The sequence below is a fragment of the Podarcis cretensis genome, assembly GCF_951804945.1.
Source record: "Podarcis cretensis genome assembly, chromosome: 17".
NCBI lineage: Eukaryota > Metazoa > Chordata > Lepidosauria > Squamata > Lacertidae > Podarcis > Podarcis cretensis.
In genome coordinates this window covers 11,827,501-11,847,142 of record NC_137187.1, presented here as the reverse complement: position 1 = coordinate 11,847,142, position 19,642 = coordinate 11,827,501, and the positions used below count along the sequence as shown (strand labels likewise).

The 19,642-nt window shown below is 42.2% G+C and overlaps 1 protein-coding gene across 5 annotated transcripts in view; it reads left to right on the top strand.

Annotated features, from left to right (window-relative positions):
* Nucleotides 1–19,642, top strand: part of NRG1 (neuregulin 1) — a 521,720-nt gene that overhangs the window by 402,577 nt on the left and 99,501 nt on the right. The window lies entirely within an intron of this gene.

Below are 19,642 nucleotides of genomic sequence, written 5' to 3'. Positions count from 1 at the left end.
CTAGAAATGAGTTTGGACTCCAGGTTTCAGAGGGAGAGAGCAACGGAGACCTAAGCGTGCCATTGAGAAGCGTGCCCCCCTTCTTGGCATCTTTTAGTCTTTTCCCCTGCTTACAGCAGGGATGGGCAGATTTCCATTCTACAAAGATTTGGCAGAAGTGGAATAATAAAATTCTGCTAAAGCTACAAAATGGATTGTGGAAGTTAGAATGGCGGATGTGATGACTGCAGGCAAAAGTTGTGCACTAAGAGTTGTGCACATAACATCTCTGAAAGTGTTGCATACAATGTGGAGCGGTGTTTTTCTGACACAGAATCATAGAGTTTCTAAGGGACCCCGTGGATTAGATAATACAACTCCCTGCAATGCTGGAATCTTACCTTCAGCATCCATAACAGATGGCCATCCAACCTCTACTTAAAAACTCCCGATGAAAGAGAATCCATCACCTTCCAAGGGAGTCCGTTCCACTGTCGAACAGGTCTTACCGTCATAGAATTCTTCATGATGATTAGTTGGAATATCCTTTCTTGTAACTTGAATTCCACGTGACAGCCCTTTAGATATTTGAAGATGGCTATCATATCACCTGTCAGTCCCCTCTGATTCAGTCAGGCTAAACATACTCCTCTTACTCAGGCTAAGCAACTTCTCCAGACTCTTTTATCATCTTGGTTGCCCTCAGCACAACTTGTCAGTATCCTTTTTAAATTGTGGTACCCAGAATTGGACTCAGTACTGCAGGTGTGGTCTGACCAAGGCAGAATAGAGTAGTACTCTTCCCTTGATTAGGACACTACTGTATATGTCTGTTGATGCAGCGCTAACCTTATTTGCTGCTGCATCATGCTGTTGACTCATGTTAAGCTTGTGGTCTACCAAGACCCCTAGGTCCTTTTCACATGTACTACTGGCAGTCCAGCTGTATTTGTACAGCTGGTGCTTCCTGCCTATGTGTAGAACCTGACATTTGTTCCTACTACTAAATTCATTTTGTTAGTGTGGGCCCAGTTCTCCAATCTGTTAATGTTACCTTGAATTCTGATTCTGTATTCTGCGGCATTAGCTACACCTCCTGGTATGATGTCATCTGCAAATTTGATAAGCATCCTCTCAATTCCTTAATCCGGGTCATTTTTAAAGACGTTGAACAACAACAGGTCCCGGACAGAACGGTTTTCCAGGATGATGAGGAACCTTTAGTGAGCACTCTTGGGGTTTGGTCGGTCAAGTTAGTGCACAAGGATGCTACATCTCATATTGGAGGAATGGTTGTGATGCAGCACGTTCAGTATAAACACCACCATTTCATTGTAGCAGAAGAGTATAAGTGCCTTATCTCAGATTCTGGTAGTCCTGCCTTATAGGGGCAGGTGGTGTATTGTATTGTATTGTATTGTATTGTATTGTATTGTATTGTATTGTATTGTATTGTATTGTATTACATCACTGGATGAGGATATTCTGTTGTGCTTGGGGGTGTCATTTTGGTATGCTCAACTCACATGGAGGGTGTGAGGATAAAAAAGTAGGAAAACCATCCATGGGACCCTGAGCTCCTTGGAGCAAGAGTGAGATTGAAATGTCAGAAATGTGTAATATATTTCACCTGCTGGCATGGATGGTAGTTGTCTGCAAGCAACACTTCAGACGGCCATCTTTGCCCATTGAGGCTACTCTAGTAGCCCATCGGCATGACAACTTTGAACTGCACTTGACTGATCCAGTGTGATCTTGGGAGCCTGGAGTTCATCTCTGCTTCCCAGCACTAATTACTTAATTATTCCTCTTTTAACGATAGCCCAGACCTAGTGCTCTATATGAGATAGACCATTGGACTGATCCATTATGACAGCTCCCGTGCTCTGTAAAGCCTACCGTGCAAAACTGCAGATGAACTATATATAACTGACCTTAATTCACACTGGTAACTACAGCAGAAGTGAAATATCTAATTTTTCCAAAGCATCTTGACCTTGCTATGAGGAGAATTGAGGGAAATGTGTCTTAAAGTTAGTATTAAGATTCCACTTGCATGGGTCACACAATATTTATTTTTAGGTGCATATAGTAAATAAGTCTCTACCAACAGCAATAAGAAAGTTAGCATTTTCAAAGGTATCCAACACCGTTTTGAGGTTCAAGCTAAATTTCATCCTTCTATGCTAATGTAAGATAGAAATACGTTGGGGTCCACATTTTAAAACTGATGAGCTCAACATTTGCAGTTGTGTGCCATACTGCAAAGATGTTATTTTTTTAAATATGTCCAAAAGACAGGGGGAAATGGAATTGGCCTCTTAAGAAACTGATTTTCTTATTCTAAACACAGCTATCTGAAAATGCCTAATGGATTTCAGCTTCTCTCCCCCCCCCCCCAAAGTAAGCATGGCTGAGAGCAGAATGACTATTCTTAAAGTTTTCACAAGAACATTGCATGCTGATTGGTATTTCACAGTTACGTACAACTTGTAACAGCCACCATGAGAACAAAGTAACTTTCTTTCCCTTCTATGACAATATGGGAGCTTATTTTAGAAAATTACATATTAATAACACCTTTGCACCAAATGTTAGAAAATTACCATGAGACCATTAGAAAAAAATTAAGGGGCAAGCTTCTAGATGACACTTTTAAAGAAACTTTACCAAAAACAAACAAAAACCCCGTGGCTATTTAAGTCTTCTTGCAAAACATGTTTAAGTAGCTAATTTTCCAGAATTCTTTTTTTTAATATTTTTTATGGAATTGCTTTGGGCTTTGGAAAACATAATTAGATAATTAGATAATCCATAATTATCTAATTTTGCAGAAAGGTGTTTATTTGATGCAGTATCACTCCAGTGCTTTAACTTGAAGTTATTTTATTTTATTTTATTATTATATATTTATTTATACCCTGCCTTTTCCCCCCTTATGGAACTAAAGGCAGTTTACAGATAAAAATAAAAACTACTTAAAAACATAGAAAAAGTAATCCTTAAAAACAATTAAACATGGAGAGAATTAAAACTATATGCATATATAAAATATATTAAAACTATACCAATAATTGCAATAAAAAACAGCACAGTCCCAGCCCATTCATTAAAAGCAGTCAGTTTCCCAAAAGCCTGTTGGAACAAAAGAGTCTTCACCTGCAGGTGGAAAGAGAAGAGGGAGCCAGTCTGGCTCCTCTAGGAAGGGAGTTCCAAAGTCTGGGAGCAGCCATTGATAATGCCCTTTCCCCACATCCTTACTAAGCACCTGTGAAGGTGGAAGGACGTAGATAAAAGCCTCCCCTGAAGATCTCAAAACCCAGGCAGGTTTGTATGAAGGAATACAGTCTTTCAGACTGCTTGGACGATTTTTACCACCTATAATGACAAGGTCCCCTAGCCAGAACCCCTCTGACATGATTTTATATCTCCTCGCAGACATAGATAAGTATGTGACCTGGCGTGTAGCACTCTTTGCAACCGCCACTAGGAAAATTAGAGCAAATTATATAGCCAAGATAGCCACCAACTGTAAAGGAGATGAATTTGTTTGACCCTATCTGCATCAAGCTATATTCTATCTTTATCACCAAACTCCGAATATAATTAACATTATTTTTTAATATGTTAATGGCCATGTGGTGATTTTAGCCTATAAATTTTATTGTTTAATGTCTTAACCTGTATATTAAGGTACTTTTAAAGCTCTGTTCAGAGTAGGTAATGTCTTGATAATATAAATGTTTGAAGTTTTTTGTATTAATCCAGCATATTTTCTTTTAATTGTTGAATGATTCTGTGTACATTGCAGCAGCCTTTAGCTATATGTTATAAATCTGACTGCCTGACTGGCTGCTTGGACCTAGGCCGTGGAGGTCTTTATAGATCATAACCAGCACTTTGAATTTTGCCTGGAAACAGACCAGTTACCTGGGAGTCACGTGCTTGCTATAACCAGCCCCGGTCAACTACTTTTGAATTGTTAGGGAGTCCAAGAGAATGTGAAAATATTCATGTATGGTTTTAATTAATTCCACAATAACTACAAACGACTACATTATTGCTTTTCAATATTGCAATTTGTTTGGAGTGAAGCAAAGTACCCATTATGGTGCCACAGGTTCTGTTTTTTGCTGCAGCAAACCAACATGGCTATCCCTCTGTGAAAAGAACGCACGTAGTACAACGTATATTGCAGAAAATTGAGTAACACATGGCCTTTTTCCTCCTTGCTTGCTGTAGGATAGATCAAGTGAACAAATAGCTGACGTTTAAAACTTACTGTGTTTTTCGTTAAACATAACTTCCGAGCTCTTCCTTAAAAGTCTTTGGATTAGTTAAGCAGTAGATGCAGTTTTTCTTGTGTGTTCAGGGTTGCAGTGACCTGGAACAAATCTCTTACAATCTCCAGTTCTTTTGCATTTTGCTGGTAAAGGAGAAGTAGTTCTGAAATCCTATACCCTAGGGCCTTGGTGGCTTGATTTCATGAGTTTTAAAGTTAACTGGCTGCTTTTACACCCAAAAGGGAAAAGCTGTCATTTTGTGATGTTAAAGGAGGAACTCGCAGAAACACACTGCTTCAACATCACAAGAAAATAACTATAAACTGTGCTTTCTAAACACAAGTTGTTTTAAAATCAAAACATGTACACAAATAAGTTTAAACTTTTAGTGCAATGGTGAAATTGAATCCAAGGCCATGTGTGATTGGCTATACAGTGGTACCTTGGTTGTTGAACAGCTTGGTTCCTGAACAAACTGGCTCCTGAACACCATAAACCTGGAAGTGAGTGTTCTGGTTTGTGAAGTTTTTTGGAAGCCGAACGTCCAACATGGCTTCTGCAGCTTCCTATTGAGTGCAGGAAGCTCCCACAGCCAATTGGAAGTCACACCTTGGTTTTCAAACTGTTCCAGGAGTCAAACGGACTCCCAGAATGGATTAAGTTTGACAACCAAGGTACCACTGTACTCCCAATGCAAGGTGAATGCATTTAATTTGGGCAGCAGCCCTACACGTGCCAGAGCAAATTTTGGAAGTTGATGTCTCTAATATGCAGAATCATGTAGAGTTTTATTGGACACACTTAAGTAGTTCTCGGCATTGGGATATGAACAGCGGGAGTGTCCTGCCTTCTGTTCAAGCAAGTGTTGATACATCACTAACCAAATGCCTATGGAGAGCCTACAAGCAGGACAAAAGTCCTGCAAAAACACCCTTCCCACATGCAATTCCCAGCAATTGATATTCAGAGGCATACTGTCCCCAGTAGTGGAGGTATAACATAGCTTGTCTTGAGCAAGACACTATATCTAGCAGACTAATGTATTATATCACAGAATTTTGAAGATTAAACATGCAGTATAGGTAACTTTGGGATGCGTGTGGCGCTGTGGGTTAAACCAATCAGAAGGTCGGCAGTACGAATGCCCGCAATGGGGTGAGCTCCTGTTGCTTGGCCCCAGCTCCTGCCAACCTAGCAGTTTGAAAGCATGTCAAGTGCAAGTAGATAAATAGGTACCGCTCCAGCGGGAAGGTAAACAGCGTTTCTGCGTGCTGCTCTGGTTCGCCAGAAGCAGCTTAGTCATGCTGGCCACATGACCCAGAAGCTGTACGCCGGCTCCCTCCATCAATAAAGTGAGATGAGCGCCGCAACCCCAGAGTCGGTCACAACCAGACCTAATGGTCAGGGGTCCCTTTACCTTTACCTTATGGGTAACTTTGTACTTGGAAAGTGTTGAAGGAATCATTGAATAGTGAGTTTATTATTCTAGGGCACCATTCCTGAATCTCTGGAAAAGAACTAAAACAAATAGCCTTCTAATTTTCAAAATACAAAAATGCTTATCAGATCTGTATACAGTGGTACCTCGGGTTACATACGCTTCAAGTTACAGTCTCTGCTAACCCAGAAGTATTACCTCAAATTAAGAACTTTGCTTCAGGATGAGAACAGGAATTGTGCAGCGACGGCGTAGCGGCAGCAGGAGGCCCCATTAGCTGAAGTGGTGCTTCAGGTTAAGAACAGTTTCAGGTTCTGGAACAAATTAAGTTCTTAATCCGAGGTACCACTGTATATTGAAGCTGGTGCATGTTACATATGGCCTTCTGTGGAACAGCAGTGTACTGAAACGGGTTGGACTATTTGCCTTCAGCCCAAACCCATTTTGGTACAAAAAATAGATAGTATGTGTTTTTTCATTACTACCTCTGTCAGGACTTTGTTTATTTTAGGGTTCAGAAATGCTACTCTTATCCAACTTTTTATTTTTCTGTGAGAATATACTTTATTGTCCGTGCTTATAGCCACTGAGCTTTCGGTAAAGAATCAATCAAGTGCATATTGTTTGGTTAAGACTCCTTGATATTTATCTGGTTTATCTACATCTCAAAACTTATTAAGACTTGCCTGTTTAAATATAATTCAGACAAATAGACCATTTGCAGCTGAAATTAGCCATTAAGGAAAATTCATTGCTTTGTACTTTTCAGAGATTCTGTTTGAAATATTTACTATTATATAAAAAGACAGAAACATGGAGGGAGAAGATAAATTTGCTCAAAAGCTAAAGGGGCCACATGTTGATTCAAAGCCTGCAGTTAAAAGCCTACTCAACATCTCTTAAAGAGGATGATGCCTAAGGGGATGTAATTAGCACCTGGATTCCTTCCCTCTCCCCTCCTTGCCAATGTCAGAGGCAGTTCTGACTGCCTTGGGGATGGGACAAAGAGTCACTCTCCCCTCGAAGCATCTCCACCCATGACCAGACACAGAGGCACAACAGGTAACAACATTGGAGCCAGGAGCACAGGGTTTTCCCGGGCACATAATTACTTTTATCAAGCAGCAGGTATGGAAAGTAAATGTACAGGCTGTTTAGTTATTAGCATGATAAATATTCATAGAGAACTGAACACATTGCAGAGCTACAGTAGTTGAAGGGCACTGAATATCACCCTGTGTACAGTTGTACCTCAGGTTACAGATGCTTCAGGTTACAGACTCCACTAACCCAGAAATAGTATCTCAGGTTAAGAACTTTGCTTCAGGATGAGAACAGAAATCATGCAGCGACGGTGCAGCGGCAGCCGGAAGCCCTATTAGCTAAAGTGGTACCTCAGGTTAAGAGCAGTTTCAGGTTAAGAACAGACCTCCGGAACGAATTAAGTTCTTAACTCGAGGTACCACTGTAGATCCCAGTGCCTGTGGTGTCTTCCTAGTTCTGGAATCCAGTAAGTCTGCAATGGAAACACAATGAATTTCTTAATTTCTTTTACTATTTTTCAAAAGTTGCTATACGAGCCAAGTGTTGTTTTGCACCATATTTGAATGAAATGCAAATCTCAGGCTTGTTGCAACCATGATCAAGCACTTTACATTCATCCCCTTGCACTTAAACTGGGGGGGGGGGGGTGGAGAGAGAGACAAGTGTGTGAGCCCGAGTCTCTCTGTGCCGTGTTTGTGTAAACTTGTGAACATTTCTGAAGGAGGGTAGTTCAATTACGGCCGCTAGTGAGAAGGTCCTCTCTCTCCTTGGCCTCGTTTCATTTGGTGGCACCAAGCTCACATGGTCCGAAGCTTATCAATAGGCAAAGCCAGCACTTTAGGGACTAAGGTGCTACAGCGCTGACAGGATGTAACTGAAACTCATGAGATCCCTTTCTGCCTGTGTTTCTGGTCCAGGTTCTCCAGCACCTTACACTGGCTGACATTCATTCCTGCAATGCTAGTGGAAAGTGAAACACTGAACTTGAGGGTCATATTGCAGTGATAGCAAAACCCTGCCATCTTGTTCCTGACACAGATCTTTCTGGGGGATATAATATATTTTAATGCAGAAATCACACAAAGGGAGGCTGCACTCCACACCACCATATCATTAGAAAAGTCTTAAACACCCCAGTAATCCCAAGGGACGTGGGTGGCGCTGTGGGTTAAACCACAGAGCCTAGGACTTGCCGATCAGAAGGTCAGCGGTTCAAATCCCCGCGAGGGGGTGAGCGCCCATTGCTCGGTCCCTGCTCCTGCCCACCTAGCAATTTGAAAGCACGTCAAAGTGCAAGTAGATAAATAGGTACCGCTCCGGCAGGAAGGTAAACGGTGTTTCCATGTGTTGCTCTGGTTTGCCAGAAGTGGCTTAGTCATGCTGGCCACATGACCCGGAAGCTGTACACCGGCTCCCTCAGCCAGTAAAGCGAGATGAGCGTCGCAACCCCAGAGTCGGCCATGACTGGACCTAATGGTCAGGGATCCCTTTACCTTTACCTTTAATCCCAAGGCAGGTATTTTCTGCATATGAAATGCTTAACATTTATACCACTTTTCAATTGATCAGAGTTCTTCACACGCATTATCTCAGTAGTTTTAGTCATGAAAGATAGGCCATTATTATTCCCATATTGCAGGATAGCCAAGTCTTGCCCAAGGCCACAGTAAGTTTGTGACTGACATGAGATTTGAACCAGGACTTCCTAACTTGCAACTCTTTTATTTGCTACACGGCATGCTTTTTGAATTTGAGAAATTCCTTTTTTTGTGCTTTCCCATCCAATTTGACTGGCCTAGTATGTCAACAGAGCTGGCCTTGGGCCTCTTGTACCTTAAAATCAATATGTCTCCTATCACTGAGAACTTTATCACACATAATGTGATAGCAAATATGTGCTCAGGAGGCAGCTGCAACTAATACTTGATTCTTGACAAATTTATTTCTGTGACATCTGTGGTTATAAATCACTTTGGCACATTCACACTTTGTAGTTTTATGTATGCACACAAAGCATATTGCATTAATACCTTAAAAAGATAATGTGTGAAGCAGCTTTAACTCCGCTTGATCTTTTATTTAACTATTTAGAAGGATATCTTGTTCATTCTGAATGTTCAGGATGGGCAATAGATGTTGAAAAAAGGAAATCACCTGCCCCTCCACACATACCATAAAAATGTGATCTAGTTCAAAATTTCCCTATGCTTTGCTGATATAAACTAGATTGCTAAAGTCAATAGTCCTTACAACTCTTATGAGGCATCTTTGTTCACAGGGATACTTGGGCACTGTTTGGATTTTGTGAAAATATGTGGCTTTTGTTTTCAAGTTTAGAAGATGCACTTAGCAACATGTCATTGTTATATTTAGTAACACCTACTGAAAGGTCGCAGGTGGCGCTGTGGGGACGCAGGTGGCGCTGTGGGTTAAAGCCTCAGCGCCTAGGGCTTGGCGATCGAAAGGTCGGCGGTTCGAATCCCTGCGGCGGGGTGCGCTCCCGCTGCTCGGTCCCAGCGCCTGCCAACCTAGCAGTTCGAAAGCACCTCCGGGTGCAAGTAGATAAATAGGGACTGCTTACCAGCGGGAAGGTAAACGGCGTTTCCGTGTGCGGCTCTGGCTCTGGCCAGAGCAGCGATGTCACGCTGGCCACGTGACCCGGAAGTGTCTCCGGACAGTGCTGGCCCCTGGCCTCTTAAGTGAGATGGGCGCACAACCCCAGAGTCTGTCAAGACTGGCCTGTATGGGCAGGGGTACCTTTACCTTTACCTTTACTGAAAGGTCTGTGTGGGAAGAGCAGAGCAGCTAAGGAAAAAGGCTTTGGCTAGAAAAACCTGACAATTGGGAGCAATTTGTACATGCCATCACCTCAGAGCTTTCATTTTTTTTATTCCATAGATAAAGGACTTCATGCTGGCATAATAGCTGTGGTCCAGGTTATTCAGTTTCATTGGATAGTCTTATATGCACTGTCCTTTTGAGATAAAACAATTAAAACACAGCTAGTTGTATGGTCTCTCCAATGGAGGTCCAAGTGATAAAAAGGCAATGATAAGTGTGAACAATATTGGAGCTGAAAGAAGCTGATGCTACAGTCACAGAGGTCTAAGTGAAAGGATATATAATGATTAAATATACCTTGTAGAATTGAAAAGGTATTAAGGAATGATCAGTATCAGCTATTTTCTGTGTGTGAAAAATAGATATCTGGGATTGGCAGCTGAGACTGCTGTTTGGCAATAGGAATTGTTCAAGAATTTTCAAGCTGCTTTGGGGGGAGGGTTATGGGATTGTGATCCTAGATACAGTGGTACCTTGGGTTACATACGATTCAGGTTACAGACTCCCCTAACCCAGAAAAATTACCTCAGGTTAAGAACTTTGCTTCAGGATGAGAACAGAAATCGTGCTCTGGCGGCGTGGCGGCAGCAGGAGGCCCCATTAGCTAAAGTGGTGCTTCAGGTTAAGAACAGTTTCAGGTTAAGAAGGGACCTCTGGAACGAGGTACCTTAACCTGAGGTACCACTGTAAATTTTTTTAAAATATAAAGAAACAGCTTGTACACATTATAGATGTTTACTTATGCAGTGCTATATACTTTCTTTCTTTCTTTATTCAGTATAAAGAAACAACTTGTACACATTATAGATGTTTGTTTATATAGTGCTATATACTTTCTTTTTTATTTACTTATTTATACATTGGATTTTACAGCAACGGTAGATGCTAGAGTTGGAGGAGGAAATTCACTGGAGGGGTGTAGTTGGAAATAAGTGGAGACATTTAAAGATAATAAGCAGCTTGAGTCGAATGCATCATAACATGATGGAAAACCAGTGCAGGGATTTGAGAAGGATTGTTACTACAATATTTTGAATCTCTTACATTGCTGTGAAAATGTCCACTCATAAGAGTAGACTTCAGAGTGGTTCTTCTGATTACTTTAACTGAAGCATCGTCATAGAATTCCAGTTCCTATGCAGAAAGTGTTACTAACAAAGTGTGTTTCCATTGGTACCGCATCTACGAACCAAAGTTCTAATCTTTATAATCTATTTGAAAAACATTAAAAAGGACAATAAGAATGTTTAGAGTCCGTCACAGTATGGGGCTTCCTCATACAGACTGCTGCTGATTTCTCTTCCAGCTTTTGGGTCTCAGTATATCACTTAGTACTTAACATGCTCTGATTCAAGTGACTAGTTTGAGTTGGCTTCCAGATTATTTACCTCCTGCGCTTTGCATTTCTAAAATGTTGGAAATTGTGGAACAGATGACAGGTTGCTTTGTTTTTTAAAAACGTAATTTATAGAGCTGGTGCTTGCGAGGTTGTGATTTATGCAAGGCGGGGGAAATTATTCTGTTTTTTAATGGCAGTAATGCCTGATTTCCCTCACTTTTATAATACTTTCCCTGCTGTATTTCATCCTTAAGCATAGCTTGCTAGTTCATAATTGTTTTGCATCTTCAGTCTGTTAAAAATGCATGGCGAGTGGGCACAAGAAGCTCGTTTAGATTGTCAGGAAGGAAGTTGTGGCCTTTTGAGTCATTGTGATTTATGAATATTTGGGTGATGTCAGTGTTTCTTCAATGAGTACATAGATATCTAAACAAATGCATGTTTCTTCTTCCGATTGCCCTTTTTATGGTGCCTGCCTGCATCTTGGTAGAACAGTAGTACCTCGGGTTACATACGCTTCAGGTTACATACGCTTCAGGTTACAAACTCCACTAACCCAGAAATAGTACCTCGGGTTAAGAACTTTGCTTCAGGATGAGAACAGAAATGGCAGCAGGAGGCCCCATTGGCTAAAGTGGTGCTTCAGGTTAAGAACAGTTTCAGGTTAAGAACAGACCTCCGGAACGAATTAAGTACCTAACCCGAGGTACCACTGTACAGAGGTACCTTGGGTTACAAACACCTCGGGTTACAAACACTTTGGGTTACAGACTCCACTAACCCGGAAGTAGTACCTCGGGTTAAGAACTTTACCTCAGGATGAGAACAGAAATCGTGTGGTGGCAGCAGTGGGAGGCCCCATTACCTAAAGTGGTACCTCAGATTAACAACAATTTCAGGTTAAGAACGGACCTCCAGAACGAATTAAGTACATAACCAGGGGTACCACTATAGTTGTTTGTTGTGGATATTACTTTTTGGCTCAGAGTTTACTACAGTGAACCTTCCTAATTCTGGAAGCATAGCAATAGAATCCTGCTGACCGCAGTTCTAATTCGAAAATGAGGGTAATATCTGGCTATGAGTGGGGGGGCGAAGGAATATTAAGAGAAAATGCCCATAAAAGCTAGGGTTTGCCTTATGAACTTATGAAGCTATTGGCAAAATAACAGTACGTCGGGAGTGTTTTTATTATTTGGGGGAACAATTCATAGCAGAGAGTTGTTCACATGTTTTCTGGTAATAGTCTATGCCTCTTTGAAAAGTCCTTGATGTACCCCTTCAGAATCCTGACTTTGAATTACCATTTTCGAACTTGTGTCTTGGGATCTGGCTGTCATGCTGAAAAATATGCTGCCAATGAGACTGAGGTAAAACTGCTGCGTTTCTGGTGGGGGCTATTCCTCACCTTGATCTTCATATCTGAAAATCTCAAAGTAGTGTAATATGTATGTAAACAACAAATTTTTAAGTTATACAGATAATGTGTTTTATTGTTCCAATCCCAAAGGAGTTAGGAAATCCTAAATTTTAGGAAAATGTTTAAACATTTTAGGAAAATAAAATGATCTGAGTATCAGGTGCAAAAATTGACTATTGTTATCCTTGAATACACTACAAAAAATAGGTAAAATTTTTAAAATAACCAAGTCATGAGTTACAGACTCACAGACTCATGCTTACAGACTCATTCACTCACTCACTCATTCATTCATTCACCCCAGTATACCTGAAGGAGTGTCTCCACCCCCATCATTCAACCCGGACACTGAGGTCCAGTGTATAACAGTGCCCCCAGCTCCCAGCCCCTCTAGATGGTCCAGAAGGATGTTATGGTCAATTGTATCAAAGGCCGCTGAGAGATCCAGCAGAACTAGGAAACAGATGTTTTTGCTGTGAAGATTCTGCTATATAAAAATTACTGGAAACCAGTTTTGGTATAATGGGTGATATATTTTCTTTGACGCTTGCTTGCTGGATGCTGTATGGATTTAACAATGAAAACATTTTCTTTATATTCCAGAGAGGTAGCTGTGTTAGACTGCTGCAGCAAAAGCAACAATAAATTCTAATCTTTAAGTACTACAGGAGTCTCTTTATTGCTTTGTTGTCCTGTAATACAATAATGAGAAGAGTTAGAAGGATTGCTGATCATTTAAAGCAGTAGAACAAATACAAGTTGACCTTATTCTAGTTTAATCATATCCATCAATACCGATTGTATCTGTTTGGGATTGCAGACTTCTTACTGCCTTTTATTGCTGTTCTAGATATATTTCCTCTGTATTTGTGTATATATAAATACCACATTTTTTCGCCCTATAGGACGCACCGGCCCATAGGACGCACCTAGATTTTGGGGGGGGGAACGCACCTAGATTTGGGAGCTTGCAGGGCGGGGGGCGGGGGAAGCCTGAGCTTCCCCCTCCCCCAGCCCCCAGAACGGGAGCCAGAGCGATGCCGAAGCTGCGTGCAGCTTCGGCATCGCTCTGGGAGCTTGCGGGGCTGGGGGGATAGCTTCCTGAAGCCTGGGGAGCGAGAGGGGTCGATGCGCACCGACCCCTCTCGCTCTCCAGGCTTCAGCAAAAGCCTGCATTTGCCCCATTGGACGCACACACATTTCCCCTTCATTTTTGGAGGGGAAAAAGTGCGTCCTATAGGGCGAAAAATACAGTATATGTAAATCTGACAACGAAATGCAACACTTCAAGGGGTCTGATAAGGCGTGTTGGGGGGGGGCACAAGATTCCTTTTTGTTCTTTCCACATCAGACTAACATGACTTACCTTTCTGGAATTCATCAGCAACCTTGGAAGGTAGAGGTTGGGTGGGATTCACATGTATAATAAAGCAAATAGTGGATTATTATTATTTTTCTAGTTGCATAAAATATATTTGCTTCATTAGTGGTTAGAATAGGATTAGCGCAAAGAATTATAAAGGATCTCCTTATCCTCCAGCACTCTTGTTCCGAACGCCACAGACACTGAAGGGCATTTGTATGGAAAGTGTATGTCAGCTGTCGGAGCCTAGCTAAAGAGGCTGCTGGTAATCAATGGCCACATGGGAGAGACAGAGCCATCATTCAAGTGGAAGACTGCAGCTTTTCCTGCCATGGTTCTCAGATTCACATGGACAAGAAGGAAAAATAACGACTTGTTAAGTGCCACCTGCTATTAATGGTACACTGCTAATAAGAACTTGGATAAAAGGTGAAAGTCCATAAGATAAAGAAGAAAAACCTGAGCACTGAGTCTTGTTGGCTTCCCCACTTTTTAAACAACATTTTTTGGAAGATGGAATTGCTTTTAGTAGAATTCTACTCAACCTCTTCTACAGCAGACAAACGTAGCTACCCTGTTGTTGTTGTTGTTGTTGTTGTTGTTGTTGTTGTTGTTGTTGTTGTTGTTGTTGTTGTTGTTGCTACTGATGCTGCTATTTCATTTAAACGTAAAGGGACCCCTGACCATTAGGTCCAGTTGTGGCTGACTCTGGGGTTGCGGTGCTCATCTCGCTTTATTGGCCGAGGGAGCCGGCGTACAGCTTCCGGGTCATGTGGCCAGCATGACTAAGCCGCTTCTGGCGAACCAGAGCAGCACACGGAAACGCCGTTTACCTTCCCACCAGAGCGGTACCTATTTATCTACTTGCACTTTGACGTGCTTTCGAACTGCTAGGTTGGCAGGAGCAGGGACCGAGCAACGGGAGCTCACCCTGCCACAGGGATTCGAACCGCTGGCCTTCTGATCGGCAAGTTCTAGGCTCTGTGGTTTAACCCACAGCGCATACTGCTTAATGCCAAAATGGGCTTCCAAGCGGTTTACTAGGTAACTAGGCTGAGGCAACAGGACCTCACCTCACACCTGGTTTAAAGTGTTGAATACTGTTGGTTTAAAATTAATACTTAGATATCAGAAGCCATATTAAGTGTCTAGTGCATGCTTAGGCAAACTAAGACCCGGAGGCCGGGGCCGGCCCAATCGCCTTCTAAATCTGGCCCGCGGCCGGTCCGGGAATTAGCGTGCTTTTACTTGAGTAGAATGTGTGCTTCTATTTAAAATGCATCTCTGGGTTATTTGTTGGGCGTAGGAATTCATTCATTTTCCCCTCTTCAAAATATAGTCCGGCCCCCCACAAGGTCTGAGGGACATTGGACCGGCCCTCTGCTGAAAAAGTTTGCCGACCCCCTGGTCTTGTGAATTTCCTCCCAGGGCTGGAGTTACTTTACTAGAATAAAAAGTATGAAACATAATGGCTACACATTATGCTCCTAGGTGCGCTTGGAAAGACCATCGCTGTCCTATGTATGTCAGTTTCACCTTTCTTGAAATCTTAAAAGATAGGGTTTGTTCTTTTTTTTTTTACTTCTTGCTTTTACTCATTCAGTTTTCATACAGACACTAAATTCTGTCACTGCTCACACCACATGCCTTCTGGAAATTGCTGAGTAAATACACTTGCACTTAATCACATTAATAGATCAAAGGAAATGTGCAAGCCTATTACAATCAGTTAATTGCTACAGAATAATTTGAGGTTGTCTGCTGGGGCTCTGCAGAGCTCTGCTATCCCCACAAAATCAAATATGGTTGGGGGGTTTTCCCCCCCTTCCTAAATATTATTTGTTATTACTTAGCTATTCTATTTGGCAAGACTCTAGGTCTAGCTCATCACCTTAATGCATAGCCTCATGCTTCCCTCTGCCAATAACTATAACTTACTATTTCAAAAGTAAACACCATGCATAGACTTTCTAGCTGCTGCATGCACATAAATAATGTATTAGGCTTCCTGTACTGATGGATGCTGGTTGGTGCATAGAGAATGGGGGAAGGAGTGGCTGGACAATGAGCTATAGTAGAACCGGCTGCAAACAGTTATTACCCTCTAGACAAATGTTTTTTAATCTCATCAACATCTACTACTCAAAAAATTATTGTAATATCTTTGGTGCTTTTTAAAAAAAATATGGCAAAAGCTTAAATGATTAATTCTGCCCCTCCCCGTTTTACACTGGATCTTTCGTTTTTCTTGCTGCAGCAATTCTGGAAGCGACTATTGTCCATCCGCTTGATGGACTAAAATAACCTGGTTGGTGATTCTATTTTTGTTTTTGTTGATGCATTGCACTGTGTTCTTTGCAGCAGTTCAGAAGCTGCTTGTACTGATACAGAGCAGGAGAGGTTCAGCTTTCCTTTCAGTTCACCCTGCTGGTGTTCGGTCAAAGCAAGGTTAGAATTCTGCGAAGGGTTGTACGTAGGGAACGCAACATTTAAAACACAGTTAGAACATGCCTGAAATTGTCTTTTTCCTATCGTAGCTGTGAAGACATTGAATTTGACCTCTCTTCCCTTCTTCCTATCATACCCCTTTCTTAGTAGAATCAGCAACTTCTCAATGACTTATCTGATTATGCAAGCTTCCTTGGATTTGATATGGCCTGATCATTGATGATCAATTAGGCTGCCTTACATCCACAAAGAGCCAACTTGGAATGTGACAGACACCTGTCAGGTGGAGGGGTGTGTGGTTTCAATTTTTATTGCCAGGAGATGTGTACATACCAAAATTGCAAAAGGGGTAACAAAGTTTAGAGCTATATGGCAGAAATGTAGATTTTCAAAACTCCTGCTGTTGATTTGGAAGTAATAATGGCACTAGCGGAGGAAGGGGTGTGTGGTGGGTGCCGTTCGCCCCAGGTGTCATCCCTGTGGGGGGTGACATCGCTGTGTGTGTCCCCCAGGACGCTCGCCACAAGCGGCATGCCCTTGCCCCTGGGACACTCATCCATAGCTGTCAACTTACAGATTTTAAAATAAGGGACCAGCAGCCTCAAAAATAAGGGATCAGCAGCCCAAATAAGGGATTTTGCTATTGTAAAGAGTTACATACATTGGTAGGATTGACAGATGCTGTCAATCCGGCATGAGGCGGTTGCGGCACGGTGGTGGCCGCTGAAGTGCCGCCCTTCTGCGTCCCTCCCCATCCCCTCCTCTTCCTCCTCCCTCAGGTCGCCTCCTCAGCTGCCACCACCGCTGCCGCCTCTGGGCTTGCGGGCGGCATGGGCAAAAGTCTTTCTCCCTCCCCCCCCTCTCTCTTGGCCAGGGAAGGGCCGATGGAACTCCTCGCGCCAGGACGACGGCGCCAGCGCGTCGGGCCCCAAGCCGCTGCTTCCCTCTCGAGCCAGGCGAGCATGAAACCCGGGAAATTTAAGGGACATCATCAATAAGGGACAGCAGCGGGACACGGTGCTGGCATAAGGGAGTTTCCCGCTAAATAAGGGACGGTTGACAGCTATGCACTCGTTGCAGGTGGTGCCCCCATGGGCAGCAACCCCGCCCCCAGATGCACAGCATGTGCTGCGCTCCGGGTGCCAGAGCAGCTAGCAGGTGAAGTCAAACCAATGTAATGTTTTACTCTGACATCTTGAATCAAAATGGTGGTCGGTGTCCCAAGATAGATGAAGATCACTGTCCCCACCACAGGAACCAAGTTTGGTGATAATATATTGAGAGGTGGCCAGACCATAGAGAACAGATAGCCAGACAGAGAAACCACTTTCCAGAATATAGACCGTATTGGCCCGAATACAAGCCACCCTTTTATTCCAAATTCTGACTGTGAAAAATTTAAGTGCAGCTTAAATTCGTGACCTTACAAAAAATTGGCTTTTACAGTATCACTGTAGGATTTTCTTTTACATTTGCCATTTACGGGTGTGAGTGGCTTTGGAATTTAAAGGGAGCAGCTTATATTTGTGTATTGTCTTTTCTTCTATTTTCCCCTTGAATTTTAAAGGTGCGGCTTATTTGCGGGTGCGGTTTATATTCCGGCCAATACGGTAGATGTTTACCTGTAGTTTTATGTGACTGAGCAATGTACTGGTGCACATTCCTAAAGACTCCTTGCTTTGGTTCAATTGTTTATTTCATCTGGTTGGTGCATAATGTAGAATTGTCTTTCAACAAATGCTTCATCTTCTAGGAGGTTGCTGCATTCAAGAATATGCTGGGCTATTGAGGAATCCATTTAGGGAGTACAGTGAATCTAATTTAAGGAGCAGCTGCTGGATATTTAAAATCTGACAGCTTTTAGTGGCAAGAATAAGACTAATTGTGCTAATTCTAAAAAGTAAACAGATTTAGGTCTGGGTGGCCAACCGAGATTAATGGTAGTAAACATTTGTTGCATTCTCGTGGGCAGTGGAAGGGTTCTTTGAGCAATTTCTCCTTTTAAAACTGTGTTTTTCTTCTAGAATAACTTTCTTGTAAAAATAATCCCCTGTACTAGGATGTTGGAAAGCTACTTTATCTATCTTCCTTCCAACAGAATCCTTGATGCTAACAGATTGTTTCCCTGCTTAACTCTTGGCAAGAATATAAATTTAAACTGGGACAAATCTTGATTAGTGTTCACAATTTGGCCACAAAATAAAGTAAATCTGAAAATTCTCCAGCCCTTTTTTGTGTGGGGGTCTGTAGGGGTGTTGTAGGTCACTAACAGTATGCACAGTTGTCAATACATCCTCTCTTTTACAGCAATCACAAATTGTATGTGGGATCACACATACTGTCCGGGTACAGTCTTATAGAATAGCACTTGCCTGCCTAGGGCTTCTGTTGAGTAAATCTCTTTTCTCCCTTAAGTCGTTCTCAGCCATGACACTTATCTAGTCCATTACAGAAAGCAGAGCAAGTTATATTCAAAGCATCCCTCTTCATATACTGTCTGGCAGGAAGGCAAAAGATCTCATGTTTATATGTCAAAAAATGCTTTCCTGGACTAAGGCTTGTCATGCTTCATGCATGTTCTACCTGATACACTCGTGAACCAGGGCTTTTTTCAAAGGCAACTCACAAGAACTCAGTTCCGGCACCTCTCAAGCGAGCACCATTGCCATTCTAAGAGAATGTGTTCATGTGGAGTTCTGGCACAACTTCTTCTAGAAAAACAGCACTGCTCAGAACCCTTGCTAATTCATCACTAAATGGCTTGGGTCCCAAGCACTTGAAAGAACATTTTCTCCAATACCTCCTGACCCAAAAATTGCTGTCTGGGAGAGAGGCCTTACTTATGGTCCTATCAATGTGAAGAATGTGGGCACAAGATTGGTCATTCTCAGTGACAGCATCTCAGATATGTAACTCCCTCACAAGGAAGAACTGTCAGTCCCCCTTTTTATCCGCATTAAGGAAATAGGTAAAATCTTGTTCATTTGGCCAATATTTTAATGAAGTTTTAATTCCTGTCTATATTATTAACTTCTGAATTGTTGTGTGTCACTTTATTATGAGATCTGCCCTGGGCTCCCCTTGGGGGCGGGGAGGGCAGGCTGCACATTAAAAATAATAAATAGCAGAAGGGGGTTTTTTGTTACAATGTGACTGTGAGGAAAGAATATAATAATATAAAAAGCTCAATTGAGATGAAATGGAGAACAGTGTTTAAGTGTGCAAAGCAGGTCTGCAAAAGTGGAATTCCATGATAGTCTGGCAGCCATGTTTGTTCCTTCATGTTAGTTCAACTTAGTCCACAACTTTAAATAGAATTTTGGTGAAAAACTACTTTCCTTCTTTCTCTTTTGCCTGCACAGTGGTACCTCAGGTTAAGTACTTAATTCGTTCCGGAGGTCCGTACTTAACCTGAAACTGTTCTTAACCTGAAGCACCACTTTAGCTAATGGGGCCTCCTGCTGCTGTCGCGCCGCCGGAGCCCGAT